Source organism: Fragaria vesca, linkage group LG5 (assembly GCF_000184155.1).
Source record: "Fragaria vesca subsp. vesca linkage group LG5, FraVesHawaii_1.0, whole genome shotgun sequence".
NCBI classification, from domain to species: Eukaryota; Viridiplantae; Streptophyta; class Magnoliopsida; order Rosales; family Rosaceae; genus Fragaria; species Fragaria vesca.
This window is the reverse complement of record NC_020495.1, coordinates 15,547,395-15,555,485: the sequence shown is the minus strand read 5'-3', so window position 1 is coordinate 15,555,485 and position 8,091 is coordinate 15,547,395.

Sequence of the window (8,091 nt, the reverse complement as noted above, 5' to 3'; positions counted from 1 at the left end):
ATTCGGAAGTTTCGTGGTGGCGCGTGGGACCCACTCGCCGCCGCTTGTGGTGGCGCGTGGCGGCGCATCTGGCAGGATGTGTAGGTTCAGTTGCAAGGGTTAGCTAGTTCTTGTTGTTGTGAGCACGTTGATATATTATAAGACTAGGTTGAGATCTTGTAATGCTTAATGTTGGAGTTGTTTTCGATGAGGTGTTATGATTTTGTGTTTTCAAATGTAGGAGCCGTTTTTGGCAATTGTAGGAGGTTTAGTTTTGGGTGATCGAGGACCTTGGGAGGTCTTGAAGGAGAGTTGCCCTCCTTTGGGCAAACCTTCAGATTTTAGTTATGGGTTAAGAGGGCAAATGTTACTCTTAGTTTGTTTGGTTGCTAAGGTTAATATTTGTGTTAAATAGGGTAACTTGTGGAGTTTGCTTTTGAGCTAGACGCTTGCGTTTGTGCTTATGAAGACGCAGCGGGAGTTAAGGTGAGTAAAATCTCACTAAGGTCCATTTTGTGGCCTATTTATTATGATAATTATTATGATGATGATTTTGATGATGATGATTGTGATGTTGATTTTGATGATGATGATGATGATGATGATAATTATTGCTAATTGTGAAGTTGTCCTTGAAAGAAAATGATTTTGTTTTTAAATATAAATGAGTTTGATCGTCAACGGCTCATGGTAAGTGAAAACAAGTTTTCTGTTAATAGTATAATCTTTCAAAAGGACTTCCGATCATGAGTAATAATTAGAGTTGGTAGAATTATTCTTGTTTTAAATATTTATATCCACGTGTTTATGTGTGAAAGACACGTTATGATAATGTGTTAGTGTGATGTTGAATTGATGTTTAAATAGTCAAACCGGGTTCCAAGCCTTTAATCGGGTGATTGGTTACAGTTATGATGATATTATTATTTTGTGATTGATAAGTGTTATGATGGGAGAGTAATAGAATGTGTGCCTTCGTGGTGATTGTTGTGCATTCGTTGTGGTTGTGCCTTAGTGGTGATTATGTGCATTAGATTAGGAGCCTTCGTGGTGGACCGGGAACCAAGCCTTGGCCTGGTGATTGGTTACGGTTAGTATAGAGCTCTAGTCTTTCAGTCGGTACTTCATGGGGGATGACTAAGTGTTGACGAACCCATGAGTACGTATTTGTTTGGTTACTTATGGGGGATGACTAAGTGTTGGCGAACTCATAACTAAGAGTAGAGAAATGATTGTGTGATGTTCTTAAGTGTTGTTTAAATTTCTTGCTTTGAGTATCTCCTGAACTATGCATATCCGCGGGAGATTCTTGAAATCTTAATTGTGTGATATTTAATAGAATTCCGGAATTATGCTTTTTAAAGGATTCATTTATGATGTGAGTATTTTTGAATTGTTGTGTTTTCTTAACTTCTTCTTTGATTTCTCTTGCTTGTAAATGTTTTCTTGAAATTATTTTTATTGCATGAACTCGTGATTTTATCTTATGTGTTGATGGGTTGAGTCTGTTGTTGTAGATTTACTCATACGAGCTTTTAAAGCTTACCGAGTTTGTTGTTTTATAACCCGGTGCACCAATCCATGGCGTAGAGGTTGTTTTGCAGGTTAGGTTTAGCAGAGTTGAGGCTGCGGCAGTTAGACATCATTCCTTTTGGTTTACTTTCTAGATTGCAGTGATTTTTTAGGGAGGTTGTACTTGTTTAAATTAATTTCCACAAGTTGTAAACTAAATTGTTGTATTGATTGTTTTTCTTTTTGGTTATCATGCCTTGAATTTTGGAATTTTTATTTATCCAAAATTTGGGGTGTGACAAATCTACAACACACTAAGTTCAGTTCTTAAAGACAACTAAATTTGGACAATAGGATCACAACACAAGAGTAGGACTTGATAAGAAATTATATGCCAATCACAAAGAGGTTTAGCATAACACAATTATATTTACACGTGACGCCAAGTGCATTCTGGAAGTTCTACATCAGACAAGACTCATACAGATATCAAACACACCAAAATGAGTCGTTGAGGTCATATTTACAACAAACTGAGTTCATTTTTCCACCAAAAATATAAAGGACAAAGGCTCAATTTTAATAGAACATTAGAACATCAAAACAAGGAAAATACCTCAAGGGAAAGGAGATGAAGCTGCAAAATGCCAAAGCCACCACTTCGATCAGTTCTACTCCTTTTCAATCTTGTGCACAATACCTGAAATGTATAGGGTTGAGCATTATCACTCACATTCATATGCTTAGTAGGAAGTAACGCTAGCTAGGTTTGAAAACTATGGAAGTTTGGTTTTCAATAAAACCTTAAATATCAACAATGGAAAACAATAAAGATTTGGTATATGAATTTCTAGTGAAACACATGCTCAGGGTTCCCATTTTCTAAGATCTAATGACCAATTCTTTTTGCCAACTACTTGCTAAAAATTCTTATACAAACCGCCAGCAAGAAGTAGCGAGAGTGGCCGTTTACGCCATACCACCTAGTAGAGATGCCACACCTCAAGGATGTTAGACGTCCTCCGGTACGTATAGCCCCTCCAGAGGTTTAAGAGATCAAAACCCAAGGTAGTCGCTATGTTCCTTTCACTCTCAAGTCATCACATAAAAACCAATGCAATTTGATGCATAAAAACATGAAAACCTTTCAGAAAATCACTAACAAATAAAGACCCCCTACCTAGGATCCCAGCAAGTATCAAAAACCGCACCAAGAACCAATCTTCAGTCCACTTAGCCCTTGATCCTATTATGGATAGTAGTAAATCACCATCATCAGTCCTAACATCATTCTAGGTCACATTTTCAAAGAATGAGCAGTAGCTAGAGCTCCCATGTGTGGGCTTTTTCCAGAAAGAACACAAATCAAAAACATTGATAAGAACATGCAAAAGTGACGCTTGTTAAGAATGGAACATTTTTTGCCCCTTTTAGAACTGAAAATTAAGTTCAAAGCATAGCATTTTGTATAAAGAAACCTCTTGAAAACCAATATCAGAAAGAAAAATGGAAAGGATCCCAGATCCATTGTTTTGTAAGAATGAGTTATAAATCTGAGAAATTTTCAGGAAACAGGCAGTAAAAAGGAAAAATTCACTAACAATTGACCTTTCAATATTTTCAAGTGAAAATCACCATAATCAAAATTGACAAGTAAAGCTACAATGTTCCAAAATTTAAAGTTGTTTGGAGTTCAAATGTATAGTCCGATAGAGAGCTAAAGTGACTGAAAATGCAGTTTCTGTGGAAAATTCTGAAACACTGTGTAAACTTTAAAATAGCACAAGTTTCTCAAATCAACTCCATTTTGGATGAAACCAAATTTAAAACGATCATTGAAGAGTCTATTTTTAGCTGTCGAAAACTGAGATTGAAAGAAGAAGCATAAGTTTTTCGAAAATATTGGAAAAGCCCACTGGTTCAGCTTGATTGTGTCTGAAGCATATTATGGAACACGTGGTGTGCACTATGTAATCCTTGATCTATTTTTGTTCTAAGCATTCTAATAAAGTTACTAAAGCTATCTAATGGTCAAAAGTGCATACCAACAACAACCTTGAACATATATTGATAGAAATTTTGATAAGTGGAAGAACATATTACCAAAAGAAAGTAAGCTCTGATGTTGATACAAAATAGGGACGGAAGTTCAGTAATTTGAAGGCCCAGTATCCTCTAATTGTTCTATCAAAGTAGGAGTCATGGATTAGGACAAGTTTATAGGACATACAAGACAAGAAGAAACTTGGAGCTGAGCAACTCGGAACAATATGTGTCATACCTTCTAGCATGATGAAGAGCAGAACACATAATCATAGGACGAAAACAAGCAAGCACACACAGCCCTAAACGTTTTCTGAGTTTTGAGAAAACAGTTGGATTGAAAATAGGAATAAGCATGACCATTAGAATCAATAAAACAGACTCAAGCTAAGTTAACTCTTTTTGTTACCAAATGAAATTGAAGAATTACGAGAGATAGACTTACGAGAAAAATGAAATGTGCACTATTGACGTAAAGGTAGTTGCATAAGCTAGTTCCTTAAACTTACAAGTCTCACACCTTGTATCCAAAATGATACCCCTTATACACCCTCTCTCAACCTAGAAGAGTACTCTACCCCAAGAGTTATTCTCACTCTTGAACACAACTCACATATCTTCTATACACGAAGACCCTTAGAGTTTCTCTCTTACACAACCTAGAAGATTACTCTACCCCAAGAGTTATTCGCAGTCTTGAACAACTCACATATCTTCTATACACGAAGACCCTTAGAGTTTCTCTCTTACTCTCCTTGCTTGCTTCCTCACAAGCTTCACCTTTTTTTAGCAATTGATATATAGAACTCTCTAGATCTTACTCCATCAATGTTCATTCATGAACCAACCTTCCATCTTCCCCACTATCTCCATGAGAAGACCAATTCTTCCATCTCCCTTGTAACTCTCAAAGAAGACTAAGAGGTATATCATGAATTTAACCCATACATTTATTCGCAATGCATGCACTTAACTATGCATCAATTTCATGCATACTTATCACCATGAATGCATAACCACTAAGAGCATCTCCAACAGCTTCTCCAATATTTCTCTAAAATGGAAAATAGGGAAGCAAAAGCTAAAATCTCCAAAAAAATTATGTTTAAAATCCAACAGATTCTCTATTTTGGAGATTTTGACATTTAATACAACAATATGATATACTATATCATTATTAATTATAACAAAAAAAATTATATATTTCATTGTAACAATAAAATACCCAATAAAATATTCTATTGTTGTCTTGAATTCGTTGGAGCATGTGAAAAATTTAATTTTGGGGAAGGAAGGCTTTGCTGCAAATTTGGGGAATGAAGATTTCTCTTTCTTCTCCATCCTTATTTTGGGGAATGAGATGAGAAAGCTGTTGGACCTAAAAACAGCTTTATTCCCCAAAATTGAGAAGTTCAAGAAAATAAGGAAGTTGTTGGAGATGTTTTAACACAATGCATTCATGTCATGCGTAATATCTCCACCGTGGAGGGATGGGCACCAAACCCAACATGGAGTAGTTTTGAATTTCACATTTTTTTCTTAGTGTACACATCAATCCTGTTTGATCTTGCTGACAGTGCTGTTTGTAGTGGTTATATAGTCTCAACTCTCAAGGAAATCTGGTAATTTTGTATTGAAATATAGACTTCGCTTATTCATAGAAAGGCCAACTTGAGCAAAAAGATGAAGTTTTAGCTCAACTACTAATCCCTTTGACAAATCATAAAATAATAGTCTTCATCAAGGGAACCAGAAGGAAATTCAGCTAAGTTTTGAAAAGCCTCAGCGTTTTTCTTAATTTGGGTGGCCTTTTACCTTGTTTAACTAAGCATTTTAGGGGATGATCATCACCAGCTAGAAGTGAACTAAATTAACAATTTCTATATTTTTTGAATGTTACTGATATTTTATAGTGGCTTTGAAGATATATTTTAATTTGTGTAATGCAGATGGCCCTATCAGAGGGTTATCTGCCCTATTAAACCCTTCCTTGTTGTGTGTGAAATGGCCTCTTTTTGTCTCTCCACACTTGTGTCGAAAATGTAAATGACGAAAATATGAAAACTGAAAGGTCACCCCTTGACTTATCAAAATATTATGGTCCTTCATCAATGTTTACTAGACGGTAGGGATACGTAAGCCAAAGCCTCATCATTTTCTCTTAGTCAAGTAACTCACTAACTTGATCATTTATTTGCCACTCTTCTTTGGAAAGAAACTATTGTTTTCTTCAATAATTCTGATATTTTATTGCGTTGAAGAACTTTCAAGTTTGTATAATAATGCAGATAACTTTATCAGGTACTGAATTGTTTCTACTGAACATTGCAAAGTTTCAAACTTTTACATCGAGTTATGCTTCTACATCTATTGGGTTTTCCACCTATTTGTCATGATGATGATGATGGGTATTGTGATTCTTTCATGTACAGATTGATTGGTTTTTACTTTAATCTTTACTTTTTAGTCATGAGTGATATTTATTGGGTTTCATTTACTTTTTTTGAATTTGTTGGTGCTGAATTTTAACTATCAAATGATTTCTCTACATGTTATTTGGGTCTTTAAATGAAAGACATGAAACTATCATACATTGCTTTTGGCTTCCTAATTTAAATCTTTTCTTCAAATGTTAATTATGTTCATGGTTGGCTTAAAGCTAGTTTGAATGTTACGGAAAGTGACCAGAGAAGATAGAGAAGATAGTTTGAAACTTTGAATGTAACTGAGAGTCTAAGATGTTAAGGGGAGCCTTTAAATGAATATGTGTTTATTCTATACTAAAGTAGGTACAAGGCGGGGTACTGTTCATATGAGACCTTATGAAGATACCTTTCCGTCCCTACTTCCCGTTCAACCACGAATTTGCCATCGTGACTCGCCTCATCCACGGAGCCGTTCTTTTCCTTCACTTTCTCTCTCTCTCTCTCACCGCCTCTGTTAATCCTTATCTTATGAATTTGGATGAGATGAAACAAGGCATTATGTTGGGAAGAGGGTTTTCAAAGTCGCCGCATTCCACCCGTTGATCTCTTGAGCGCCCACCTCATTTTTGATCTGTCGCGTGTCTTTCTCACAAAGATAGAGTGAGGAGATTTGCAGCTTCATCTTTTGGGGCTTTGCTTATTTGCTTCGGCACAGAGACATTAAGAGATAGAGTGAAGGATACAGGAGAACAATTGACGGTAAGTGAATCTCATTTTAGAGGCAATAATTCCCACCTATTATTCTATTATATTCTTCTCAATTTCACTGATCTTCATCTGCAAATTGATTGTCTTTGTAATTCTTCTTCTTCCTTTGTTTTTTTTTTCTGCGAACAAAAATATTCACTATGCCAAAATATTCATCAGACGACAGTCCAGGTCTGTCGTATGACAGTTTTTTTTATGTCGTCTGAGGCTGTGTTGTGTGATTGACCTCAGATGATAGTTTTCCACCGTCGTCTGATATCTGTTCTCTTATGTCGTCTGGAAGAAGCTGAATCTGGAAGGTTTCAGAAAAATATGTCGTGTTAATGGATTACATACAACATATAAATGTCGACTGAAGCCAGAATAAGGAAGAAATTAATGATGTTTACGTCCTCTTATATTTATTCATACTATAGATAAGTGTCGACTGATATAACGTTCAAAGACAAATAAAACAAAGATATGTTGTACTATGAGACTTCTAATGATAACTATATGTCGTCTCATATTGTCAAACTACTAGCCGCTATATCATCTAGAGTCCAACGACAATTACTTGTCATTTGACTTGTCTTGAGACCACAAATGTTTAACTTCTCTAGCCATAATATCTTGTCTAAACACATATATTTGTCTTTTGAAAGAAGAATAGTAGAGGTTTGTCAAGACTTTTGTCGTGCCATTGTGTACAGACCACATTTAAGTGTCGAGCGACGGAAGAGTAACAAAAGTTTGTCTTGTGATTTTGCTTGACTTTACATATATATGTCGAGTTAGGTGATATATGTCAACATATTTTTATCCTTTTATGTAGTGTTACGAGTTTTGGACCTCAGTTTTCTGTAGGTTAATAGATAGCAAATTTAATATAATAGTTATTAGATGACATTTTAATGTAGTGTTTTGATTCGATATATGTCGTTTGATGCTCTGTGGCACTACACTTTTCTAAAGCCTATATGAAGAACTGAGTTAATTTATGACGTTTGATGTAGATCAAGATGACATATTTATGAATATCGTTTGATTGCTTGTGTCGTCTGATTTGGCTACAAAAGTACTGTTCATATGGTCATATATATAGAAAATCAAATAGGTAGCTAGTTAGTCAAGTTGTAGCCATTTCTAAGTACAACATACACTGCCTTAAACAAAACATAGAAATGTAGCTAGCTAACTTGTAGCCATCTCCAAGTACAACACACTGCCCTTAAACAAAAGAAAACTATGTTGACATCAATAGAGTTGTTCAACATAGCAACCTAGTTATAGCTAGTTGGCATCAGACCGATAGAAAAGGATTGATCACTTAAGTGTTTAACACCATCCAAAATACAGAATATTAGTTCCTAAATTTAGGCGA